The sequence below is a fragment of the Oryctolagus cuniculus genome, chromosome 6, assembly GCF_051225735.1.
Source record: "Oryctolagus cuniculus isolate XC-2025 breed Fujian yellow rabbit chromosome 6, ASM5122573v1, whole genome shotgun sequence".
Taxonomy (NCBI): domain Eukaryota; kingdom Metazoa; phylum Chordata; class Mammalia; order Lagomorpha; family Leporidae; genus Oryctolagus; species Oryctolagus cuniculus.
The window spans coordinates 126,961,618-126,988,926 of record NC_142872.1 but is presented as its reverse complement, the minus strand read 5'-3'; the positions used below and the strand labels follow the sequence as shown (position 1 = coordinate 126,988,926).

Genomic DNA, 27,309 nt, shown 5'->3' with positions numbered 1-27,309 from the left:
TGGGGCATCCTGGGAGTTGCGACTAGTGACTACTGCTGCTCCTGGCCTCTACCTGTCCCCGCCATCCTAATGGCCTTTGCCTGTGGGGCTCAGGTGAAGGAAGATCTACCTGCTGAACCACAGGGAAGCAAGAAGAGCTGCCTGGGGCTGACCAGGGAGCGCTTCGAAGGCTTGGCCCCTAAGACTATGGCAAGCACGCATCTGTTTGAATACCTGTTGTCCATTCTTCGGGGCAGGTGTCCAGGAATGCAATTGCTGGGTCACGTGCTGTGAGTGCTGACACACAGAGTAGGTCAACACACAGGAACAGAAAGCAGGTGGGTGGTTGCCAGGGGAGGGCAGAAAGGGGAGTGGTTGCTGAAAGCGTCCCAAGTTTCCTTTGGGGATGACAAGGGATGACAATGGGAACTTGCTGAAGGCGGTGGTTGCCCAATGTCATGGATGTCCTACATGCCACTGAAGTGGACGTTTTTATATGGTTAATTTTATGTTATGTAAATGTCACATCAGTAAAGATTTTTTTAAAGACTTTTTTTTTATTTATTTGAAAGGCAGAGTTACAGAGAGAGAGGGAGACAGGGACGGAGAAACAGAGAAAGAGGAAGAGAGATCTTCCATCTGCTGGTTCACTCCCCAAATGGCTGCAACAGCCAGGGCTGGGCCAGACCTAAGCCAGGAGCCAGGAGCTTCTTCTGGGTCTCCCACACGGGTGCAGGAGCCCAAGCACTTAGGCCATCTTCTGCTGCTTTTCCCAGGCCATTAGCAGGGAACTGGATTGGAAGTAGAGCAGCCAGGATTTGAACCAGATCCCATAAGGGAGGCTGGCGCCACAGGCAGCAGCTTTACCCACTACGCCACAGCACTGGCCCTAGTAACAATTCTTTTTTTTTTTTTTTTTAGTCAAGGCCTCCATCACCCGTGACCTGCCTTTCATTGGAAATGCAACGGGAAGTCAAAGCAACCAACAGAGCAGCCCGGGCACCACAGCATGAATGTAATTCAAGCGCAGTGCAGTTTCGGAAAGGGAGGAGGTGGTTTGTGGCTTCAGAGCCATGGAGACAGGAACCTTAGTATTGTCGACCTCGCCAGAGCTGCTCCTTAAGATACAATACATCCTCGGGGCTGGCGCCGTGGCTCACTTGGTTAATCCTCCGCCTGTGGCGCCGGCATTCAATGTGGGCCCCTGGTTCTAGTCCCGGTTGCTCCTCTTCTAGTCCAGTTCTCTGCTGTGGCCCGGGAGTGCAGTGGAGGATGGCCCAAGTGCTTGGGCCCCTGCACCCATATGTGAGACCAGGAAGAGGCACCTGGCTCCTGGCTTCAGATGGGTGCAGCACCAGCCGTTGCGGACATTTAGGGGGTGAACCAATGGAAGGAAGACCTTTCTCTCTGTCTCTCTCTCTCTCTCACTGTTTACAACTCTACCTGTCAAATAATAAAGAAAGATACAATACATCCTCTAAATCTCTTTCTTGAACAGTGCTCGCAATTCTAAGTACTGAGGCCTATACGACACTCCTCCCACCCCTCGAAGGTGAGAACAATGCAATGGACAGAAAGAAAGGGGGAGACAGGTTTCTGTGCACCTGTCGGGGCCTCCTCTGCATTCTGCCTTTGACATAATGGTCCGGAAGAGGTTTTGCAAACCTTCTCTTTGTTTGCAAGGTTCCATCTCATTCCGTGCACCTATCTGAGCTCTATTCTAGGATCTCGACACTTGCTAAGACCCTTGCTACAGAGGAAATCACATGAAGCGGTCTTATGGCGGGCTGGGGGTGGGGGTTGGTGTTGAAACGATTGGGCTCTGTGGAAGGATAATTCTTTTAAAAGAAGTGAAGTCATTATTCTCCTGCAGATATAATGTGATGACATGCCAAAGATTTCTAGTTCACTCACTAATTAACGAGGAGGCCAGTAGATACCGCAAGAGTGTGTTCAGAGGAGAACTCATATCCCACACACTGCCAGCCAGATTGGGGATGCTGAGATGAAGTGACGAATGGATGTGAGGCTGGCCAAACTGCTCGCTCTCCACAGGGAGACACTCACCCGCCTTCCAGGGACACAATTCGCATTCCTGCAGACAAGGGTATTGGCACTGCTGTCCCACAAGCCAGCACCTCTCTCTATAAAGTTGTATAATAGCCTAGTCCAAGACACAGGCAGAATGGAGGGAGCTAGGACACCCAGGAAGTTTCAGAATCATTTGCATTTTTTTTTGTCAAGTCTGAGTGTGCTCTCAATGCCAGGCATGGGGGTCAACCAGGCATGGGGGTCGACTCTACGGGCCCTCCCAGCCCTACAGGGTACTGCCGCGTGTCTCCACGGTCACAGAATCCCCAGGAAGAGAGGCCGAGTCCTCCTTCCACCTGTGCAGAATCTTTTTTTTTAATTTATTTTATTTTATCTATTTTTTTGACAGGCAGAGTGGACAGTGAGAGAGAGAGACAGAGAGAAAGGTCTTCCTTTGCCGTTGGTTCACCCTCCAATGGCCACCGCGGCCGGCGCACCACGCTGATCCGATGGCAGGAGCCAGGTGCTTCTCCTGGTCTCCCATGGGGTGCAGGGCCCAAGCACTTGGGCCATCCTCCACTGCACTCCCGGGCCACAGCAGAGAGCTGGCCTGGAAGAGGGGCAACCGGGACAGAATCCGGTGCCCTGACCGGGACTAGAACCCGGTGTGCTGGTGCCGCAAGGCGGAGAATTAGCCTAGTAAGCCACGGCGCCGGCATGTGCTGAATTTCAAAGCGCTTTCCTCCCAGCCTGGAAGTCAAGGTTTCCTTCCACCAAATGGTGACTTCTGTTGGGTAAAATTTATAGAAGGCCGCTGGTTTGGCCTGAGCGTCTGCCCCAGGCCCAACAGACCAACCAAATGGAGCTGTTCATGCCCAAGCTAGAACTGCACTTTTCTCTGACCTTCCAAGACACCATGAGAGTGAGAGACAGCAGCCAAATCCCCAAGCAAACCAGCTCTGGCCAGCGTGATAGGGGAGCCCGCCTGGCCTTCATTTTTAAAAGGAAAACAACTTGGAAATAACCAACCCTTTTTTCTGATTTCTGTTTCTACCCATCCATTTGAAAGGCAGAGTTACAGAGACAGAAGCAGAGAGATAGGTTTGCCATCCCCTGGTCCACTCCCCAGATGGCCACAACAGCCAGAGTTGTGCCAATCTGAAGCCAGGAGCCAGGAGCTTCTTCTGGGTCTCCCACACGGGTGCAGGGCCCCAATGACTTGAGCCATCTTCTACTGCTTTCCCAGGCTATAGCAGAGAGCTGGATTGGAAGTGGAGCAGCTGGGACTTGATCCAGCGCCCATATGAGATGCCAGCACTGGAGGCAGCGGCTTTACCCACTACTCCACAGCTGGCCCCAGAACACTTTTATCTTATAGAAGAAACTGTCACCCCGTTCTAGAGCTGCAAATGAAGGCCAGTTAGATCTTCAAATTGAATTTATTATAACTTCGTCTTTTGCCCCTTTCTGTGAGAAACCTTACATGGCCCTTTGTTGAGTGGCAAAAAAACAGGCTTAAAAAGTAACTGAAACAATGCCCCATGTCAGGCGCCTTCCTCCCTCTCTCCACTGCCCCAGTTCATGACCTTTTCTGGTTACCACCAGGTGGGTCTCTCATGAACCTGATGTTCCTGTGCCTGCTCTGTCCCTTGCTCCCCATCTTACTCATCCAGGGAGCTCCATTAGCTCTTGCCCACAGCTGTAGCCGCTGTATTCACTTGCGTGGGTGCTGAGTGCCGGGTGACCTCTGGGGACCCCCAGTAGAGACAGGGCTGTGATCTGCTTCCCGGACATCTCCCATCACTCAAATGGCTTCTCTCCACGAGTCCTATTGAGCCTGTGGACAGGATGGGTCCCAGCTGGGGTAAAATTGCAATCAGTCCTTCGAAACCAAGCGACGTATGTTACAGACCCCAGATGAGTGCATCACCCATGAAAAGGCCAGCTCCCCTGTGAGCTAGCCACTCTGGGGCCTGGATGCAGGCCCGAGGGAGAGGCAAGCATGAGACAGAACATGGAGCCTCAAAAAGACTCATTTCTGCTTTGGAGAAGGTTGCCACCTAGGCTGGGCAGGTACAGACATTCTTTCATCAGTGCTGCCCAGAGAAACAGGACCAATAGGATGTAGACAGACACACAGAGAGGGTGTGTGTGTTATTTTAAGCAGTTGACTCATAAGATTATAGAAGAAGGCAAGTCCAAAGTCTATGGGATAGGCCGGCAGGCTGGCGAGCCGGGAGGGAGACACAGTCACCCTGGCTCCGAGGAGGGTCAGACTTCTGTCCTGTCGGGCCTTCGACCTGGCTGAGGTCCAGCCGTGTTTCTGGGCAATCTGATTTTCTCAAATCCCATAGATTTCAATGGAAAACTCGGCCTAAACACCCTCACAGTAACATCCAGAATGTGGATCTAGGCCCCTTGGCTTCCTCAAGTCCACACATCAAATTGACTATCTGTCCTAGTCCATTTTCTGTTGCTATAACAAAATACCTGAGGCCTGGCACTTTATGAAGAAAAGAGGTTTCCATAGCTCAGAGTTCTGGAGGTCAAGGGTATGGTGTCGGCGTCTGCTCGGTTCTGGTTGTGTGTGACATCGGCAGGAACACGGATTCACATGTGGATGTGAGAGTCACAGGAGTTACTGAGCGTCTGTGTAACCACCCGTCCTCATGGGGATGAATCCCATCCCACGAAACCTGCCTCCCTCCCTTCAGAGGGTAGTGCCCGCACGTCCTAACCACCTTCCACCTGAAAAATCCAACCACCCCCACAGCACCGCACAGGGGACCACGCTTCCAGCACGGAAAACTCTGCAGGACTCCCATCACCCATCCCGGCCTCCACACATCCCTAGGACTGTAGCCGGCTCTTTAGAGGTCATGGGTCAGAGACTTCAGCTGACGCCTCTGCTGGAAATGAAGTTGGTGCTGGGAGAAGGCAAAGAAAGCAGGCTTCGGGGAAGCCCGCAGAAGGGCCACTGGGGACAGCCCAGCCCAGCCCAGTGCTCGCTGTCCAGCTCTTCTTCTTGTTGTTGTTTTAAGATCGAATTATTTATTTGAAAGGCAGAGGCAGAGAGAGAGAGAGAGAGAGAGAGAGAGAGATCTTCCAACCACTGATTCATTCCCAGAGCTAGGCCAAAAGCTCCAAAGTCAGGAGCCAGGAGCTTCTTCCCAGGCAGGTGCAGGGGCCCAAGGCCTTGGGCCGTCTTCCACCGCTTTCCCAGGCCATAGCAGAGAGCTGGATGGGAAGTGGAGCAGCCCAGACTCGAACTGGCACTCATGTGGGATGCCGGTGCTGCAGGAGGCAGCTTCACCAGCTACGCCACAGCGCCGGCCCCCGTTCAGCTCTTTTGACTCCATTGCTCCCTAGAGAAGCTTGGCTACCTGTCCTCCTGCTAGGATTATCAAGGCCTCTTTACTGAGTTTCCAAAATGGGTCCAGATGGCCCATCATGACCCTGCTTGGCCAGACGACACTTTGGGGGCCCCAGCTGCGGGTCCAGGGAACCTGGGCATCTTCCTCTCTGTCCCTGGGTGCCCTGTGGCTCATCTTCACAAGTGTGCACAGTTTACCTGCCACTGTGGGGCAGACACTGGGAGCAGAGGAGAACTCATTCTGAAGCAACAGTGACAGTGGAGTGGAGCTGAGGCTGCTGGGAGGAGTTCTGGCTGCTGGGGCTAGTGGCTCCTCCCATGTCTTTGTCTGGGGCCTCAGACCCTATGTAGTAAGTCCAATGGGGGCCCCCACGTCTATGCCTACACCCTAGTATCCACAGCCTGTGAATGTGATCTTAGGTGGGAAAAAAAGGGCCTTTTCAGGTGAAATTAGATTAAGGATCTCAAAATGAGATCATCCTGGTCAGCTAGGCAGGCCCTACATCCAGAGCTTTCTCCCTGTGAGAGGAGGCAGAGGGGGAAGGGAGGGGAAGAGGAGCGTGGGAAAGGGGGTGGGGCAGAAATGGGAGTGATCCAGTCACACACCCAGGAGTGCTTAGACCCACCAGGAGCCGGCAGAGGCAAGGAGCCTTGGGCACCTCGGGCTTCAGACTTCCAGCCTCCAGGACTAGGGGAGAATAAAGTTCCGCTGCTCTAAGGCACCCAGCTTGGCTGAGGCACCCGCTCCAGGCTCCAGACAGTCACAAAACGAAGCAAACTGCCCGTGGGGAAGCAGGTGCCAGTCCTTGCCGCACAGGGGCCGCCTACAGGGAGACGCCGGCTGTCTCTGGGAGCCATGCAGAGCTGTCAGACACAGAGAAGCCGTGTGTTCATTTGTCCCACCCTGGGTCGTCTTTACTGACAGCCACATGCCAGGGGTCAGATCAGCCGCTGATTGTACGACGGCAGCCATAACACAGTGGCCAAGACGCAGCCTCAAGTCCCAGGTTCCCCGCATCCCCGGCCAGGCTGTTCCTTATCAGCGAATGAGCTGCACTGCAGCCAGTCTGAGCCCTGACCTTTCTCTCCTGGGCCCCACATGGGCCTGGCCTGGATTTCTGCTCCCCTGTGCTGCTTTGATCCAGGCTGTGCCGCTCTCTCCTGGCCCCTGGATCCTTTCCAGCATCACCCATCTGGTCCCCAGAAACCATCCCAGCCCCGACTTCTTCCCTGGCCAGCGAGCAGTAGATGCCTTGTGCGCCACAGCCTGGAGTCGCATGGCCTGAGTTTGAGCCCTCATCTCACCATGTACTAGCTCAGTAAACCTAGGAAGTATTCGCTCCTTTTGTTCTGATTTGATTTCTTTGAGAGGCAGAGAGATACATTGAAAGTGAGCGCCCATCCATGAACTCACTCCCCAAATACCCCAAGCTGGGGGCCAAAGCTAGGTGCCAAGAACTCCATCTGGAACTCCCACGTGGGTGGCAGGGGCCCAAGCACTTGGGCTGTCTTCCACTGCTTTCCCAGGTGCATTGGCAGGAGGCTGGATCAGAAGCGGAGCAGCCAGGAATCAAACCTGCACTCCAGTATGGGATGCCAGCATCACAGGCAGCCCCTTAACCTTACACTGCGCCACACCACCAGCTCCACAAACCTCAAAAATAGCACTTCAAATGGAAGAAGCTACATATCAAAATTTGCTTTGTATGAAATATCTCAAATAACTAAATCTACAGAGATGGAAGGCAGACTGGTGGCTGCAGGGGGCGGAAGGGAGGGGAGGAGAAGGAGTAATTGCTTAATGGGTGTGAGGTTTCCTTTGGGGGTGAGAGAAATGTCTTAGAACTGGCAGGAGAGGGAGGGTGATGTGGCGTAGGAGGCTAAGCCTCCGCCTGCAGTGCGGGCATCCCAAATGGGCACTGGTTTAAGTTCTGGCTGCCCCACTTCTGATCCAGCTCTCTGCTATGGCCTGGGAAAGCAGTGGAAGATGGCCCAAGTGCTTGGGCCCCTGCACCCACATGGGAGACCCGGAAGAAGCTCCTGGCTCCTGGCTTTGGATCAGCACAGCTCCAGCCGTTGCGGCCATTTGGGGGGTGAACCAGCCGATGGAAGACCTTTCTCTGTCTCTCTGCCTTTTAGATAAGTAAATCTTAAAAAAAAAAAAAAAAAAAAAAAGAATTAGGTGGGGGCTGTGGCTGCACAACCACGTAAATATACTAAACCCCACTTGAAAATGGACAATGTCATCTTCTGTGAATTTCACCTCAATCTGAAAAACAAACAAAAAAAATCACATTGAAGCCTCCCCCGTGAAAGAATGCGGAGCCTGATAGCCGCTGCCTCTTCCCTCTCCTCCCCAAGCTGCTCCTAGATCTTTGCTTACTGCCCAGGCAGAAGAGAGAGGCTGCAGATTTGGAGCCAACACGGTGACTCATCCCTTTAATGAGGATTATTTTGAAAAGAGCCAGCTAAAAAGACAGGCCAGGTCATCTGCAAAAGATGTATTTTATTTCAAAGGCAATTTGTTCCATGCTATGGTATCTTTCTTGCATCCAATTAAAGCCTCCATTCCAGAAATATTAGTGTTTCTTGATGCCTCCCCCACAGCAACTGGAAGATCTCGCAGCAGCTTTCTAGATTTGTAGCGAGAACCTGATTCCCCTACAACATGTGTGCCCGTGGCTGAAGCCATGAGCGACCCTGCCCGACCTATGGAGAACAACACACCCCTCCCTCTGCTATACCCGTTTCTGAAAGGTCTTCCCCCGAGATACTCCTGGGATCCCACTGTGGATACCAGGTAAGGCTGCACTTGGAGGAACTGTTTCTTCTCCAAATGGAACTAAATGCCAGAAAATTCCAATCCAGTGCTGCAGATGGCTGAGAGCAAACCACTCCCCTCTGAGGGAAGCCCCTCCCACCGTCTCTGCATGAGGCTGGTCCCTGCTGGGAGGGCATTTGGCGATGTTGGGGGCTTGAGACTTCTTCCAGTTGGGTGGTCACCCTCGGATGCTGTCCCTATCCAAGATGGATCGTACCACAGCCTTGCTCTGGCCTTTAGGAGAAGGAAAGAGAAGCAAAGGGCAGGTTCATGGCCACCCCTGGGCTCGCACTCACACTCTCCCTACCACGGAATGTTCCATGCACTTCTCCACACTCAGCCTCCCGCATCCTTCCCTAGAGTGACATCTCTCCCAGGAAACCTTCCCTCACCACTCCTGGCTATGATGGCTTCCCCTGCATCCCTCAGCCCCTCTTGCGGTTCTAATATCCACATGCTATTCCACACTACCGAGTCCTTTTGTGTGTGTGTGTGTGTGTGTATGTGTTTTAAAGTTTTTGTTTATTTACTTGAGAGGTAGAGTTATAGGCAGAGAGAAAGGAAGAGAGAGAGAAAGATTTTATATCCATTGGTTCGTTCCCCAAATGGCTACAATGGCTGGATCTGGGCCAACCCAAAGCCAAGAACCAGGAGATTCTTCCAGGTCTCCCACGCGGGTACAGGGGCCCAAGGACTTGGGCCATCCTCTACTGCTTTCCCAGGTCATAGCAGAGAGCTGGATCAGAAGTGGAGCTGCCAGGATATGAACCAGCACCCATATGGGATTCTAGTGCTGCAGGTGGACCCTTAGCCCACTACGCCACAGGGCCGGCCCTACTACCAAGTCTTAATTTCAGAATTAGTATGTTCCTTGAGACTAAGGTCTTCATTGTGCATTTTGCCTGCCTCTCCTGTATTATTTTTCTTTTTAAAGATTTATTGGAGGGGCCGGCACTGTGGCATAACAGGTAAAACCACCGACTGCAGTACTGGCATCCAATATGGGCTCTGGTTCGAGTCCCAGATGCTCCACTTCTGATCCAGCTCCCTGCTGTGGCCTGGGAAAGCAGTGGAAGATGGCCCAAGTGCTTGGACCCCTGCACCTGCGTGGGAGACCTAGAAGAAGTTCCTGGCTCCTGGCTTCGGATCAGCCCAGCTCCGGCTGTTACGGACATTTGGGGAGTGAACCAGCAGGTAGAAGACTTCTCTCTCTCTCTTTCTCTCTCTCTTTCTCTCTCTGTGTTTCTTTCTGCCTCTGCCTCTGCCTCTGCCTTTTTGTAACTCTGCCTTGCCAATAAATAAGTCAAAAAAAGATGTATTAGCAAGGCAGAGTTACAACAAAGAGGAAAGAGAGAGAGAGAGAGAGACTTTATCTCCTGAGTGCCTGCAACAGCTAGGGCTGGGCCAAGCTGAAGCTAGGAGCCAGGAACCAGGAGCCAGGAATTCCATTTGGGTCTCCCACATAGGTAGTAGGGACCCAAGTTCTTGAGCCATCTTCTGCTTCTCCCCCAGGTGCATCAGCAGGGAGCTGGATCAAAAGCAGAGCGGCCAGGACTTGAACTAGTGCTTCGATATCGGATACCAGCCTCACAGGCAGCAGCTTAACCAGCTGGGCCACACTGTTGGCCATCAGCCTCTCCTAAGTTTTGTAGTCCAGTGCTAAACCACACATGTGCTTAGTAATTATGCTCTGCAATGAGTCAAATTTGTTTAGAACAGTGTGCTCAATAATGTATAACAATAATCTTATTTATTTATTGTGCTTTTCACTAGAATCATCTACATAATAATCTTTTCTATTCTATGAATATACATATATACATATATCTATTTCACAATCCAAGAAATAAGTTTTACTGCAAGTTTACTGACCCAACTGTTCACTGAGCAACTGTGCATCAACATTTTTTTCAAAGTTTGAATAAGATAAGCACAACTTAAGCATTTAACATGGGAGCTGGCACACAGCCAGCGCTAAATAAATGTTGCAAAAGAAAGAGTCAAAGTATAAACGTAAACTGAGGGGCCGGCGCCGTGGCTCACTTGGTTAATCCTCCGCCTGCGGCACCGGCACCCTATTTGGGTGACGGTTCTAGTCTCAGTTCCTCCTCTTCCAGTCCAGCTCTCTGCTGTGGCCCGGGAAGACAGTGGAGGATGGCCCAAGTGCTTGGGCCCTGCACCCACATGGAAGACCAGGAGGAAGCACCTGGCTCCTGGCTTCGGATCGGTTCAGTGCCGGCCGTAGCGGCCATTTCGGGGGGTGAACCAATGGAAGGAAGACCTTTCTCTCTGACTCTCTCTCTCATTGTCTAACTCTATCTGTCAAATAAAAATTAATTTTAAAAAAGTAAACTGAGTTAAAGCATTTAAAACTTACAGCAGTGGGAAGAGCAGGAGTCGTAGACGTTTTGGCGTGAACTCTGATCTTGCTCACTTCACCATGGTGCCGAGCCGTGAATCAATTGTCTAAAGTGTGCTGGGAATCACCTATCACTGCCTGGCTCCATGCGCGCCCGTCTGTGCTCTGATTTCTAAAGCTGAGGGCTTAACGCTGAAAGCTACATTGCCCAAGTTCCCTTGCTAGCCAGTGTGCAACTGAGCGGGACACTAGGAGACTGGAAAGCAGGAGAGAGGAAAGAACTCTTCCTCTTTTTCCTTCCTTTGCACAGCTACAGTGTGGGCATCCTGGCTCTCCTCTCGTTAGCATCCCCGCCGGCCACATGTGTCCCTGGGCAGCCCCAGTGCCTGTCCCTGGGGGCCCCGAGGCAGCCTCGCTCCTAGGGTGCTGGCCCTTCCTCTGCGTTCCCAGGTTCTGGCTCCTCTCCTACCTCCAGCTCCAGGATCTCCTCCTGTGCTTCCTCATCTCCCTGCCCTCTTGTGGATATTCTAACGCCTGTGAGATCCATTCACTAGACTAAGTACCCCTTTGTTGAAGTACCTCGGGGGATTTAATTTTTTATGAATAGAGTTTTTTTAAGATTTTTTTTTAAGATTTATTTATTTATTTTTTACTTGAGAGTCAGAGTTACACAGAGAGAGAAGAGGCAGAGAGAGAGAAGAGGCAGAGAGAGAGAGAGAGATCTTTCATCCGCTGGTTCACTCTCCAATTGGCTGCAACTGCTGGAACTACGCTGATCCAAAGCCAGGAGCCAAGAGCCTCTTCTGGGTCTCCCACGCGGGTGCAGGGGCCCAAGCACTTGAGCCATCTTCCACTGCTTTCTCAGGCCATAGCAGAGAGCTGGATTGGAAGTGAGGCAGCCAGGACTCGATCCAGCACCCATATGGGATGCTGGCACTTCAGGCCAGGGTGTTAACCCACTGCACCACAGCACCGGCCCCAAGATTTATTTATTTATCTGAAGGACAGAGTGATGGAGAGAGAGATCGTCCATCTGCTGGTTCACTGCCCAAATGGCCACAACAGCCAGAGCCAGGTCAAGCCCAAGCCAGGAGCCACAAACTCCATGTGGTTCTCTCACATAGGTGGAAGGCATCCAGGTACCGGATCATCAGCTGCTGCCATAGCAGGAAGATGGACCAAAAGTGTGGAGTCTCAGGGACTCGAACCAGGCACTCCCAAGTGATGCCTTAACCCGCTGTGCCACTGCTCCTGCCCCTTTCCTGGCTGCATTTTGACTGACACACTATGCCATGTGTTAAATGCACTTCAACTGTTTAAAAAATATCAGTTCTCCCTTGCACTATTCCATCCTATTGCTTTGAAAAGGAATCTGTGAGGATAGTAAAGGTGTGTTGATTTTACTTTTTTTAACGATCAAGCTTTTCAGGACGCCTGAGCTTTCTCCACAGGCTTCCAGTGCGATACAAAGACCATTGGTTCCCAGCCTTAAGGACGAACCATAATCAACTGCAGAATCCTCAGATACACAGATGCTCAGCTCTCCAAGTTTCTGAGCTCCAAGGGATAAGGCTGAGTTACCTGCTTTGTGTTTTTTGTCTGTTTAGGTTATGAGTGTGGTTGCTTTTTAATATCTATTTTTATTTGAAAAGACAGAGACATCAGAGAGGTTCACTTCCCAGATGACCTCAGCAGCAGCCAGGGCTGAGCCAGGCCAAAACCAAAAGCCTGCAACTCCATCCGGGTCTCCTAGGCGGGTGGCAGAGACCCAAGTAATTGAGCCCTCACCTGCTGCCTCCCAGGGTGCACATTAGCAGGAAGCCGGATGAAAAGCAGAGTAGCAAGGACAGGAACTACAACATGGGATGCAGGCAGCCCTACCAGTGACTGAGCTGCTGACCAAATGTCCACCTCTATGTGCATTCTGAGAAAGTTCTCCAAGTAATTATATTATTTGTCTTCAAGTTTGAGGACTTCTGGTTGAGACACTCAGAACATAGTGCAGCTGATGCCATGGATTCAGTTAACCATGGGTAGAAAATAAGGTTGGGTCTACATCTGCACCAAACCTTTTCCCCTCGTCATTACTCCCCAAGCAACACAGGACAACAGCTATTCACATGGCATGTGCATTGTATCAGGTATCATAAGAAATCCGGAGAGGACTGAAAATCTAAGGGGGATCACGTGGGTTACATGCAAACACCATACCATTTTACATAAGAGACTTCAGCGTCCATGGCTTCCGGCCTCCACAGGAATCCTGGAACGAATTCTCTGCCACTGCTGAGGAAGGACTGTGCCTCCGGAGGCTGATTCCTTAATGCCTCACAGATGGGGATTGGTACCTGCTTATTGGTGTCTCAGTAAACATTGTTTGATAATGACGATGACACTATCCCAGTTGCCTGTTAAATAGCGCATTTCGGTGACACCAAGCTCAGATCAACTTCAAGCTGTTTTACTGCAAGTGTTCTAGACGTTTCTTGGCTCCAGATGTGAGGGACAAGGAAAGCTACCAGGATGGTGAGTGGCCTAGTCAAGGCTTGGTCTGTTGAAATTAGGGGAAACACCAAGAAAAATTAGCTTCCCAACGCCAAAGCCCACACCTCGGAGAGGGAACTGAAACCCCACTGAAACCTGGCTTAAGGAAAACCTTATCGCTCCAACAGCATTTCTCCATTCGGCCAGTGTGTCTCCAGGGAAGTTGGAGAGAGACCTGCAAAGAGCTCTGTGGGTGAGGAGTGAATTTTGCAGGCGTCTTTGTATTCACAAGAGAATAAAGACACTAAAGGGTCGTGAAACCTCGCCCTTTGCCATTCTTGTTGTACCCAATGAGACAAAGTCTCCTTAGCAGACTTTCAAAAGCAGCTCAACTGAGACACGTAGGGAAGCCAACAAATCTGGGGAAAGAAGGCGGAGCCCTCCGGAGAGTAGCATGACCCGGGTGTCACAGCAAAGCGGAAGACTGACTTTATTTATTACTGGAACAAATAAATCAGAGCTTACACAGACAAATGAGACTTATTTTCCCCCAGCCAGGCTGCAGTGACTCACTACCTTTTGAAATCATCCCTAGATCCCGCTACAGAGTTTGCAAAACATTATCTACTGCCCCTGTAGATCTGCTGGGTTGGAGACAACCGAAATGATTTGGAAGAGACTCTGGTCACCGAGGAGCAGAATCGAGTTGGGAAAGCAGCACCGCTGTTTGGTCAAAGTCGGCGGCGCCCAAAGGAAGCGAGGAGAGGAGGGCCACGGCCACCACTCGTGGGCGCGTTCTCAACGAGGAATTGCGCGCCTCTAGATGACGTTGTGAGTGAAGGAGAAGTCCCAAGATGGCGACTGTAGAGGAGAGCCTTCCTTCTGAGCGAAGAGATCACAAATATGTGGGCTTTACTTAACAAAAGCAACATGACTTCGTGGTATTATGTTCTCTATTCTCTCTCCACACAGGAAGCCCCGCTGTCCAAGTTACCCTCCCTGCCTATGACTGAAGGCAATGAAATTGCCTGCAAAAAGTACGGATTTTGGGAAAAGATTGCCATGCAATTCTGTGCCTCACCTACTTACTCTCTGCCTGTAACATTCAGCAAATTGGTTAAACTCACTGAGCTTTGGTGCTCGTATCTTTATACTGAGTATAATAGCACTTGGGGCCAGTGCCGCGGCTCACTAGGCTAATCCTCTGCCTGAGGCGCTGGCACCCCGGGTTCTAGTCCCGGTCGGGGCGCTGGATTCTGTCCTGGTTGCTCCTCTTCCAGTTCAGCTCTCTGCTGTGGCCTGGGATGGCCCAAGTGCTTGGGCCCTGCACCTGCATGGGAGACCAGGAGGAATCACCTGGCTCCTGGCTTCAGATTGGTGCAGCGCGCCAGCAGTAGCGACCACTTGGGGGGTGAACCAACGGAAAAAGGAAGACCTTTCTCTCTGTCTCTCTCTCTCTCACTGTCTAACTCTGCCTGTAAAAAAAAAAAAAAAATAGCGCTTGGGTTATAATAACCACTGGGCTCATTGAAAGGATTTAAGGAAACACAACAGGTGTCTAGCGCAACACCCTGGCCAGAGCTAACACTCAGTAAAGGCTACTATTATTGATGAAAACATGATTATTCTCACCAGAGTGTGGATGTTGCATCCGGTGAGTCTCTGCTCTCATTCCTCCGGGACACAGATCTATGTGTTTGTGTGAACCTGACAGCGAGCCTAGAGCAGCCCACAAAGAGTTTTGAGCGCAGCAGGAAGGAGTCAAAGGAAACACCCTCAAAATGCTTCTTGTCTCGGTGCACCTGTGTGAAAGGGGAACGCTGCCTCATCTCACCGTGCAGCGGGATGTTAGGATGCTAGCACACAGGCATCTCGCCGACCCAGCAGCCCTGGGAATATGGTGTTTGCATAGCCCAGACGGCGAGCTTTCCCCTGGAGAACCAAATTGTAATCATTTGAGAGGGGAAAAAACTCACTCTAAAATACATCGTTCACCTCTCTACTTTTTAAAGCAAACGATACAGCTTAACCTGTCCGTGAGAACCTAGACCACCCAGTGCCCCGGGCAGGGGAGCTCAGGATGGGGCTGCCTGTTGGCTTTCCTCTGTGGAGGAATAATGGCCATTCGGGTGATCAGACGTCCTTCCAAATCATTTTGGTTGTCTCCAGCTCATCAAATCAACTCACAGAGGCAGGTTGGAGGCAATAGATAATGTTTCAAAAACTGTGGCAGACATGATCTGGATGTGACAGTCTTGATACACATCACGTGCGCCCACCATGGGAACAGGCAGACACTCCGAAACCACCCGCGTACATGGCCGTGACCATGTACCACTTAGCGACAGGGTTCTTTGGTAGGCAGACCAGGAGTGAGACCCTACTTGAGCCATTTGTCCTTGAGCAAATTATTGTAGTGGGCCAACGCTGTGGCGTAGCAGGTAAAGCCACCGCCTGCAGTGCCAGCATCCCATATGGGCGCCAGTTTGAGTCCCGGCTGCTCCACTTCCAATCCAGCTCTCTGCTGTGGCCTGGGAAAGCAGTAGAAGATGGCCCAAGTGCTTGGGCCCCTGCATCCATGTGGGAGACCTGGAAGAAGCTCCTGGTTCCTGGCTTCAGATCAGCGCAGCTCCAGCCATTGCGGCCATTTGGGAAGTGAGCCAGCGGATGGAAGACCTCTCTCTCTCTCTCTAGCCCATCTTTCACTGTGATTATTGTTGTTACCCAGCAAGCAAGGGCTCCAGGAACCCGACTGCCCCACCGCAACACTCATAAAACCTCCCTCTCGGCGGGTCTTTTCTCTTCTCCCTCTTAATTAATTGTGGCGATGGAATGAATGGCTTGAATGGCCATCGATGAAAGCCATCCCCTTTTTCTCTCCCAGAATCTGCTGGACTCCCCGATAAGAGGATTTGAGCCAGGGCCCTTGGCAATCATCCTGCCCAAAGCCAAGCCAATCATTCTCCTAAGAGCCAAGTTCCTAACACTGCCGGAACGGTCACCTGGCCCCATGTGCACCTCTGTGAGCCCTGCAGACACCCTAGGGGAGAGAGGAGGTTCCGGGTGCTGAACGCCTCTGTCAGATCAAGTCATCGGGCCTTGGCTGCTGATCCTCACTGACAGGAAGGCAGCTGGGAGCCCCAGAGCATCTCGGCTGGCACCGTCCATCGCACTAGACAAAAGCGCGCTGGAGAGCAATGGCAGCCACGGGGCCTGGTCTGGTGGGATGCGGGAGCCTCTGCAGCTCTCTGAGTGGTTATTTTCTAACTTGTGTATCCTGCAGGGGGCTAATTAGCATCCTCTGCGGTGTCCTCTTCTGGCTGTTTCACCACTGGGGGATATAATTCCAGGTCACTCTGAAGTTAAATGAAGACAACAACAGCTGTAGCCTTTGCTGCAGCCCAGATCGGGAGCCCCAGCCCTGCACTTCATTATGCGCAAGCACCATTAATAACCCACAATGGGCACTTGAGCCAGCGGGCGAGTGTTTTCACCCAGCACGTGCTGCCGGGCTTTGGATCATCTTCACGGTTCACACACACTGCTCCCAGGGACTCACTTCTCCGCAGCGACATTCCCTAGTCCCCAGATGAGTGCATCATTTGGGACAGTGACCTCTTTTTTTTTTTTAATGTCCCCAAGCCAATTCTCTCTCCACCAAACCCACACAACCTCCATTTATACTATCAGCAGTTGTGAATCACTTTATAAGGTAATGCTTTCCTATAAATCTTGGGGATATCAAGTTTTTAGAAAACAAGTCATATTTCAAATGTGTTAGTTGACTTTGAAATTACATTAATTCTTGGGGCTGGCATTGTGTGGTGCAGCAGGTTAAGCAACCGCCTGTTAAGCTGGCATCCCATACAGGCACCAGCTCGGGTCCTGGTTATTCTGCTTCCAATCCAGCTCCTTGCTAATGCACCTGGAAAGCTGCAGAAGATGGTCCAAGTGCTTGGGCCCCTGCACCCACATGACAGACCTGGATGAAGCTCCTGGCTCCTGACTGTGGTCTGGCCCAGTCCTGGTCATTGCAGTCATTTGGAGAGGAAACAAGTAGATGGAAGATTCTCTCTCTCTCTCTCTCTGTCTCTCTCTCTCCCTCTCGCTCTCTCTCTCTCTCTGTAACTCTGCCATTCAAATCAATCAATCAATCTTTAGAAAGAAGTCACCTTGATTCTCTTTGCTGTGTAACAAATTACCCCTAAAACATAGCAGGTGAACACACTACTGCATACCTATTGTCCTCACAGCATCTGCAGGTCAGGAACGCAGCAGTGCCTGAGCCAGGCTGTTTCTGAGAGCGGCAGCTTTCTGCAGCATCTGCCTCCGAGAGGCTCACTCCCGCGGCTGGCAGGTGGTGCCAAGTAGCTGGCGGAGGCCTCGCTTTCTCCCATGTGGGTGTCTGGGCCACTCCCAGGGCCTCATCACAAGGCTGCAACATCCCGCCCCGGGGTGAGCGATGCATGAGCGATGCAGCCAGGTAAACCCTGTCCATCGTGGGACCCCATCTCAGAAGTCACATAGCACTGCTTCTGCCGCATTCTGCTGGTCAGCAGGGACTCAGTCCCTCAGGTCACCTCACAGCTCGGGGAGAGGGCACTAGCTCTACTTTTAAGGGGAACTCAACAACGCGTTTTGAAACTACCACAGATGAGTAGGGGTGCATCGCTTGTGCTTTTGGCAAATATGGAGTGCCTACCACGTGCCCACCGTGCTCTAATTGCTGGGACTACAACCCGGATAAAGCTCTTGTGGATGAAATTCTAGCGGAGACAGATCAACAATGAGCAGTGTGTGGCAGGTTTTTAATTGTAATTTTTCAGTTTTACTTACTTATTTGCAATGGAGAGAGGGACCCCTCCAATGGCCACAACAGCCAGGGCTGGACCAGGCTGAAGCCAGGAGCCAGGAACTCCGTCTGAGTCTCCCACATGGTTGCAAGGACCCAAGCACTTGGGCCATCTTCTGCTGCCTTCCCAGATGCGTTAGCAGGGAGCTGGATGGAAAGCAGAGGAGCCTGGGACTGGAACCAAGACTCTGATATGGGATGCAGGCGTGACAAGCAGCAGCTTGACCCACTGTGCCACGATGCTAGCCAAATACTTCAGGCTTAAGTGCTCTGGGGGAGAGAAAAGAACCAAGGGAAGAAGGTTCCAGCCCCTGGAGTCAAGACTTGCACTAACTAGAAGGCAGGAAGAGCAGCCAGAGACAGTGAGGAGCCTCATGGGCCGTCTGCGTGCAGGACGATGGCCACAGAGCCAGTATTCCCCCAGAACCTGCTCACTGTGCCCACGCTCCCTGCTGGGTGCAGATGGGGAGAGAAGTTTCTCTGCTGCCCGTCAGAGCTGCAGCCTTCCCCAGGGCCTGGATCGCCAGCAGGAAACCTGTGGCCACGCCGCGCGGCCATGGTCAGTGGCTGCCATGGACCACACGGCGCGCCCGAGGCAGAAGGACGGCGCCCGAGGCGGAAGGACGGCCACCGGCTCAGGCTGTCAGAGAGCCCGCTAGTAGGGGCAGGCCTGCCACAAGGCCTAGTGGGTGATTCAGTAACTACACTCATTCGTGGTGTTTCCACACCTGGAGAGGAGCCCAGTCCACACCCGGCAGGAGCTGCCCAGCCCAAGAAAGGCAGAGTTTTGAAAGATTTCTGAATCATGACCGGCGCTGGGAGGAGAAGGCATTGCAGGCGTGGGCGTGGCCGGAGAGGCTGGGATGAGAGAATGGAGGTGAAGCGGTGGACACCGAGGCCCGCCCCGGGAGCGGGCAGCCATCCCAGGTGACTGAAGGGCACAGGCAGCCCCCGGAAGCCGGGGCTCAGCACCTCCGAGGGTGGCGTTCCCGCAGGGTCACGGGCAGGGGCGGGGATGGCCACATCCGGGCTCCTCTCCCGGGCTTGCCACTGGCTGGCTGTGCGGCAGAGCGGCCTCCTACGCTCCCTTCAGGCTCGGCGTCCTTGCCTGTCAATGGGGGAGAGCGACGCCCACCTCCCAGAGCCGGGATGAAGGTCAGCGAGCCGGCGGGCCCCTCAGAGCTCCCCCCCTGTAGGAAGCGGCCCTGCCATCGCGGCTATTTTTACAGTTACTATTTTTGCAAATGCTGTGGACAGCTGCTGCGGGGGCTTGGTTTGGGAGTGTTGCCAGGCATCTCTTCCTTTGGAGAAACCGCCCCTCAACCCCCAAACCCCCTGTCCACCCACAGGGTTCCTGCGTCTGTCCGGCTCCTCCATGGACCTGGGACCTTGACCGCTGCTGACAGGAAATAGGCCAGGAACCAAACTGAGCCAACTAACCTCTCTCTCCCAGGACTTGGAACCCTAAACACAGACACAGGAAGTCAGTGTGAGCTGAGTCATCCCGGGACAGGGAATTCCGCCCGAGTTCCCGGAGCCTTCCTGCTGTCATCTCTCCCAGGGTCTGGGCTCCCGCTGGCTTCTGGGGGCACAGCGTGGCCGTTTTCCTCCAAGGAGCCCTTCAGCAGCTTTTGTTCATCAGAGTTGTATTTTACAGGTTGCAGCTACTGTCCCTATGCCTGACAAAACAGCCATGTGGCCATCGGAGTGGCCGTGAGGGGCACACAGGCTGTCGGAGAGGTGGTGACCGTCCCATGTCCCCCTTCCCTCTTCACCTGAGGCCACCACAAGGGCTTCCCTGCCACTCTTCACTTTTTGATCATTTATTTACAATACCCAAATCCTAGTGATAGGTGTAATTGTGAGCAGTTGAGGGGCTGGTGCTGTGGCACAGCAGGTTAATGCCCTGGCCTGAAGCGCCGGCATCCCATATGGGTGCTGGTTCAAGACCCTGCTGCTCCACTTCCGATCCAGCTCTCTGCTATGGCTAGGAAAGCAGTAGAAGATGGCCCAAGTCCTTAGGCCCCTGCACCCACATGGGAGACCCAGAAGAAGCTCCTGGTCCTGGCTTCAGATCGACACAGCTCCAGCCGTTGCGGCCAATTGGGGAGTGAACCAGCAGACGGAAGACCTCTCTCTCTGTCTCTCTGCCTCTCCTTCTCTCTCTATGTAACTCTGACTTGCAAATAAATAAATAAACCTTTTTAAAAAATAGTTAAAGTTGGGACAACAGGATAGCCATCTGGACAAGATGAAGCTGGGCCAATATATGAGAATAAATTCTAAATTGGTCAAAGATTTAAATGTAGAAATGAAAACTTAAGTCACTCGGTAGAAACCTAGGTGAATTACTTTCTAACCTGTAAGTGAGAAGGGTCTTTCTAATCATGACTCAAAATCCAGAATCTATAAAAGAAAATACTTGCAAATATTACCACAAACAACTCAAATTTAGCAGGAGATAGTAGCAAAGACAAATGACAAACTGAAAAAAATTGCAACACAGAGGATTGGTTTTCCTAAAATAAAGAGTTCACAGAAGGTCAAAAATTAGTGTGGACAAAGGACAGAGTTAGAGTTCAGGAAACAAGAACTATACATGGCTCTGAAACACATAGAAGATTCTTAATCTCACTCACAGTAAGCACAGGAGATACCTTTCTTTACCAGTATGAATGACAAGATCCCCGAAGTCTGACAACACGTTCTTGGGATGAGTGTAGGAAAACAATCCCTGTCACACAATTCTGGAGGGAAAGGCAGATGGTAGAGCCCCCGAGAAGAGCAGCGGGGCAATTATCTATCACAAGTGCAAATGAGCTACTGTGTGTGGTGCAGCGGATTAAGGTACCACTTAGGACGCCTGCATCACTTATGGATGCCGGTTCAAGCCTTGACTACTCACTTCCAATCCAGTTTCCTGTTAATGTGCCTGGGAAGGCAGTGGATAATGGCCCAAATACTTGGGCCCCTGTCAACCATGTGTGAGACCCAGATGAAGTTCCAGGCTCCTGCCTTTGGCCTGGACCAGACCTGGCTGTGTGGCTATTTGAGAAGTGAACCAGAGGATGGAAGACTGATATCTTTCTCCCTCTCCCTCTCCCTCTCCCTCTCCCTCTCCCTCTCCCTCTCCCTCTCTTTCTTTCTCTATCTCTGTCACTCTGCCTTCCAAGTAGATGAAAATAAATAAGGAAAGTTTTTTAAGTATAACTGCATCTGCCCTTTGACCTCTAGAAATTTATTCCACAGCCATATCTACACACAAATGACTCACACTTAGGTTATTAATTTTAGCATTATTGGTATTAGCTGAATACTAGAAACACAAGTGACTTTAAAAAAAAAAAAAACCTGGGGCCAGTGTTGTGGGACAAATGGTTAAGCCACCTCTTGCAACACACCAGTTCCAGTCCAATCCAGTTCTCTGCTAATGCACCTGGGAAGGCAGTGGATGATGGCCCAAGTACTTGGGAACCTGCCACAATTGTAGGAGACCAGGGTGGAGTTCTTAGCTTCTGGTTTCTGCCTATCCTAGCACAGGCTGCAGTGGCCATTTGCTAGTGGGTGCAAGATTCTCTCTCTCTCTCTCTCTCTCTCTCTCTCTCTCTCTCTCTCCCTCCCCCTCTGCTTTTCAAATAAATACATCTTTTTAAAAAAGTCAAAGACATTTTAAAAAATCACCTCTTCCACCTTATTCTCATGCTCAATTCTCAATTTTCCAAAAGTTTTTCTATCTTTTAGCTGATTTTTCAGACATTTATCTCTAGATTTCTTTCTTAGGTGCTTATGCTTATGAAGTTGTTTTCCATTTAAGCATTACCTACTGACTTTCTACTAGACAAAAGAAATGCTTAGTTCCATAATGCTACTGCACATACACACTCCACTCCTAATACACACACACAGAGCTGTTGGCTGTCAACTTAATTTTTCCAAAATGGTTAATACCACCACATTTTGTTAAATTCATATTCAACATTTTGAGTCATATGACTATGCAAATAGCATTTTCTGTTGAGACACATAGTGTAAAATGATTAAAATTTCATTCTTGTACATTTTTCCTGGAGTTAATAATTGCCTTGGTTTTCATTTAACCATTTGAAATGTATCTGTCAATGACTTACTCCCCAGACGTCCTGTGTGCCAGACATTTCAGGCTGCCTGTCGGTTTCACCTTCCCCGCAGAGATGCTACTGTGCAACCCTTCACGCTCATTTTCTCTGGGCTGGTTTCCCTCCAGGCCTGCTGCAGAGCCTCTGTCTTACTGACTGTCGTTATCATCATCCTGAGAATTGCCTTTGCAAACTCATCTCTTGTGTTGGAAACGCTGGGGTCTGGATCCCGAGTTTCCTTGATTTGTTCTTCCCTCTCATAGCTTTTTGCTTGTTTTTGGCATAGCTTTTTCAGAGTACCTAGAAGGAAATTTGAGACCCTGCATTTCTGAAAATATTATGATACCCTCACACTTGGTGTTGGTTTGAACACATACCTCAATTTAGAGGTACATTGCTCAAATGCTCCATTTCTTAACATTTATTTATTTACTTGAGAGGCAGAATTACAGGCAGAGGGAGAGACAGAGAGAAAGGTCTTCCATCCACTGGCTCACTCCCCAAATGGCCACAATGGCTGGAGCTTTGCTGATCCAAAGCCAGGAGCCAGGAGCCAGGAGCTTCCTCTGGGTCTCCCACGTGGGTGCAGGGGCCCAAGGACTAGGGCCATCTTCTACCACTTTCCCAGGCCACAGCAAAGAGCTGGATCAGGAAAAGGAGCAGCCGAGACCAAAACCGGCGCCCATATGGGATGCCAGCGCCGCAGGTGGAGGATTAACCCACTACGCCACAGCGCAGGCCCCGGATGCTCCATTTCCTTCCCACATCCAGTGGTGCTGTTGAGAAATCTGATGCCATTCTATTCCTGGTCCTCTGTTGTGGCCGACTTCTATTTCCTCTCTCTGGAATCGCGTCGTGATTCCTGGAGTTCAGGATCACACGCTGTGACAGGAGGTTCCATCTCATAATTGTTATGTATTGTCTTTGGGCACGCCACGGATCTTCTCACCTTGACTTTCAGATCATTCGGTTCTGAAAATATTGCCTGAGTTATGTATTTGGTACTTTGCTCAGTTTTCTCTGCTTTCTCTTCCTGGATATATTATGAGCTGAATCATTTCTCTCGACTTCACTTTGCTTCTCTCCGCTTCTCCCAATCTGTGTCTTTTATTTACTACGTCTTATGAGTCTTCATAATTTAACTTCCTAACCTTCTCCTGAATATTATTATTTCTTTGTTAATACTTTTAATTTCTAAGAGCTCTTTCTCAAACTCTGATTTTTATGGGATTTCGTTCTTATTTCATAAATTGACAACCTTTTGATTTTTTTCCCCTCCCTGATTTTTTTTTTTTTTTTTTTTTTTGACAGGCAGAGTGACAGTGAGAGAGAGAGAGAGAGAGAAAGGTCTTCCTTTGCCGTTGGTTCACCCTCCAATGGCCGCCGCTGCAGCCGGCGCACCGCGCTGATCCGATGGCAGGAGCCAGGATCCAGGTGCTTTTCCTGGTCTCCCATGGGGTGCAGGGCCCAAGCACCTGGGCCATCCTCCACTGCACTCCCTGGCCATAGCAGAGAGCTGGCCTGGAAGAGGGGCAACCGGGACAGAATCCGGCGCCCCAACCGGGACTAGAACCCGGTGTGCCGGCGCCGCAAGGTGGAGGATTAGCCTATTGAGCCACGGCGCCGGCTCCCTCCCTGATTTTCTTTCTGCTTCTTCCAACTTCCTTTTAGTCTCCTTTCAATTTCTGGCTTTTCATGCAATCAATCTGCCATGTTAAGTGTAAATCTCTAATAACTCTTGAACATTGGAGTCATCAAACTCCTAAACCCAGGCTTTCTTATATTTTTCAGACTGTTGATTTTTTAAAAATAGCTACATAAGTAATACTTAAATGCGTTCTCATTGCCAAAGATTCAAACAATAGAAAAGTATACAGAGAAAAAATTTAAAGTTCTCACTCCCACTCTTGTTCCCAAAAGTAGCCACTGACAGCAGTTTGGGGTGCCAAGGCAACTTTCTCCCACAAAGGCTAATTCCTTCTGAGTGACTGCAGATGCGTGTGTATGACAGTTAGTATTGAATTAATAACTTGACAGCTGAACATTAGATCACATTCAAATCCAGATCCCCAAACGCTCTTCTAAAACATGGAGGGGTGAGAACTTGGCACAGTGGTTAACACAGTGCTTGGGACGCCCCTAGACCATATTGGAGCGCTTGGGTTTGAGTCCTAGCTCCAGCCTCAATTCCAGCTTCCTGCTGCTGCGCACCCAAGGAGGCAGCAGGTGGTGGCTTAAGTGGTGGGGTCTTTGTCACACACACGGCATGGAGCTCCTGGCTCTGGGTTTTGATCTGGCCCAACCCTGGCCACTGTAGGCATCTGGGGAGTAAACCAGCAGATGAGATCTCTCTCTCTCTCTCTCTCTCCTCTCCCTTTCAAAAAAAAATACATAAAATTTAGAAATCAATAAATCATGAAAAACAGAATAGCCTGGCAACACTGGAGCCATAGACCCACATCATAAAGGGACATCTTTTCTTTTTTTCTTTCTTTCTTTTTTTTTTTTTTTTGACAGGCAGAGTGGACAGTGAGAGAGAGAGACAGAGAGAAAGGTCTTCTTTTGCCGTTGGTTCACCCTCCAATGGCCGCCGTGGCCGGCGCGCTGCGGCCGGCGCGCCGCGGCCAGCGCACCGCGCTGATCTGAAGGCAGGAGCCAGGTGCTTCTCCTGGTCTCCCATGGGGTGCAGGGCCCAAGGACTTGGGCCATCCTCCACTGCACTCCTGGCCACAGCAGAGAGCTGGCCTGGAAGAGGGGCAACCGGGACAGAATCCGGCGCCCCGACCGGGACTAGAACCTGGTGTGCCGGTGCCGCAAGGCGGAGGATTAGCCTAGTGAGCCGCGGCGCCGGCCAAAGGGACATCTTTTCGACAACAGCAGGGTGCTCGCTTGACTTACCGGCCTGTCTTCTGTCAGCGTTGGAGTTGGTGCCCTCTGGGCTAACGGGCTGGCACTGCGTGCCCTGCGAGTTGTGCGGCACTCGTCACTGATAACAGATTCGTCTACTGGCTCACGGGAAGGGCTGCCTGACAGGAACTCGTAAACAGGGGGAGGACCGCGGTGGACTGGGCCCTCCCTGGTCAGCGCGACAGCTGCGCCTAGGAAGGAGGAGGCCCCTCAGCTGCAGACTGAAAACGGACCCCTGACTTCCCCGACTACACTTCCTCCCTGTTCTTTCCTAGCGCAGGTTCCGTGACTGCAACACGCGCACCTCTGTCCCTACACGATGTCACTTGCTCATCAGATGCAAGTGGGCTTTGGGTACACATCACTCAGATCTCTCCACACAGTTCTTCCTCCTTCTGTAAACTGGTAAGGGCTCTGTACCCAGGCATCCAAGGCAATGCATCTGTTAATCCAAGATGAATGGTAGAGAGTACGGAGCTTAGGGCTGTTAGCCTGGCACGGGGTCCGAGGGCCGCGGGTGAAATAGTCTCTATGGAGCAGTACTTACAAGAATGTGGCGTGTGTCTGCCAGAGGGAGACAACCACTCGGGCCTGCTGCAATCGGCCGCTCTACAGGCCAGTGTTCGTGTTCTTTCAGCGCGTGGGATAACTTGGGAGGTTAAAAAAAAAAAAAAAAAAAAAGGATTACCCAGACTTCACCATTTGTTCCCGTGTCTGCAGAACACAGAGCAAAGGGCCTTGACCGCTGCCAGCATGCGGGGTGAGGCAGCTCTCAGGGGACGCTGTTTGCAACAGATCAGGGTAGCCCCTGTTGGGGTCCCTTCTCCGTACCCCACCTGCACCCTTCCCCTCTCTTTGCTGCCAGCCTCACTCCCAAGAGTCCTAGAACTGGCCCCAGCCGGCCGGCCATTCTGAAATCTGTACAGAGAGCACAGAAGCCATGTTGGGGCCACGGTCGATGTTTACTTTATTCCTAACACCGTATCGGCCTTTCCTCCACTAGCCTATGCTCCAAAATTGCGATTGAGAAATGAAAGTCTTTGGCCACACTTTCACCCTGAGCAGAAGTAAAGGGGCTTTCGATGGGGAATGTAGATGGAAGGTTCCAGGCTCCCTCCATAGACACCATGAGAGACCACAAAGGAGAAAAGAAGGGGAAGGGGATGAGGAGACAAGTTGTATGACATTTCTCTTTCTTCTATCCCAAATCGGATTTATTCCTGCCTCTAGCTTTATTGAATACAGACATCATAGTTTCTGCTGCTGGCTTCCCATTGTTGAAACAGAAAAATGGAATTCTGCACTGTGCATTGAATCTAAATGCAAAAACCATTTAAGATACACCACTCCTGGGACATACAGCAAAATATAATAAGTTTCTCCAAGTGTGACCTAATTATAACCGTCCTTTTAAGTTGTCTTTCCCACTGAGACCAAATGTCTATGGTTAAAAATATTTCTTGAAACAGGTCCATGTGGCCACAAAACTTTTCAGAGTCACTATAATGTTATCCATCTCCTCAATTTATTTTTTCTCTTCTGTTCCTATGTGATAAAAACCAGACAGGCGGGAGAGATGGAGAGCTAGGCCACACTTGCTGCAGAAACACACTGGGCCAGGCGACCCCTGCCTCGCTGGCCACAAGACAGGTCAGGGCACAAATGGTGACCTGGGCACCAGTGAGCCCACACCTTCCCTGCTTCCAGGGCCTGGTTAAGCCTTGGATGTTCCACAGTTAAAACTCTTCGCCCTGCTCTCCCCGCACCCCCAGGAAAATCAGGCTGCCATGGTTTGATTGGCATGCCACAAAAGTATCAGCGCTGCCCCAAATGGTTTGAAGTGCTCCGGTCTCTCGCCCCCTCCACCTCCATGGCCCAAAGCGTTCACGCTCTGATGTTCCTTGCAGTAAATCGTCTTTGAAAGGCAATCATGCTTTTCTGAACAGAGCAAGCCCACTCGGGGGCTGGCCAGCATCCCTTGGTTTGTTTGCCTTGACTTGGATAAGACCCGGCTCCTCATGGCGCGGTTCTCTGAGGACACGTTCAGAAGTTTCAACATCTCCTTTTAGCTCTCCCTATAAAGGAGCCAAGCACGCAGGCTCTTCTGAGCTGAGGCCACGTGCCCTGAAGGTTGTGTTCAGGGAGTCCGCAGGTGTTCTGAAGTCAGACAGGCCTTAGCTTGAATCCAGCCCCATTACCTGTGTGGCCTGGGCACCCTAAGTCTCAGTTTCTTCATCTGTAAAATGGGCATGACAAAGGAGCAACTCTATAAGGTTGTTGAGAAGATCAAAACGGAAGCCAAGAACGCCAAGCACTTAGCAGAGCAGTCGTGCGCTGTTGTTAGGAGGGCGCTTGAATAAATCACTTCTCCCAGCCAACATAACGCCA

At 51.1% G+C, this 27,309-nt stretch overlaps 2 long non-coding RNA genes across 3 annotated transcripts; one reads left to right on the top strand and one right to left on the bottom strand.

The window, feature by feature from the left end:
• Window positions 1–11,172: 11,172 nt before the first annotated feature.
• LOC138849954 (uncharacterized) lies at window positions 11,173–25,697 on the bottom strand. 2 transcript variants are annotated; one of them, XR_011389272.2, is made up of 2 exons: window positions 25,469–25,697; window positions 11,173–13,929 (listed from the first exon to the last, which is right to left on the bottom strand). It is a non-coding gene; the product is annotated as an uncharacterized LOC138849954 (long non-coding RNA). The 2 variants fall into 2 exon arrangements; XR_011389271.2 differs by lacking the exon at window positions 25,469–25,697 and adding an exon at window positions 24,913–25,457.
• Window positions 17,885–20,111, top strand: LOC138849955 (uncharacterized). The gene is made up of 2 exons (XR_011389273.2): window positions 17,885–18,826; window positions 19,249–20,111. It is a non-coding gene; the product is annotated as an uncharacterized LOC138849955 (long non-coding RNA).
• Window positions 25,698–27,309: the final 1,612 nt, after the last annotated feature.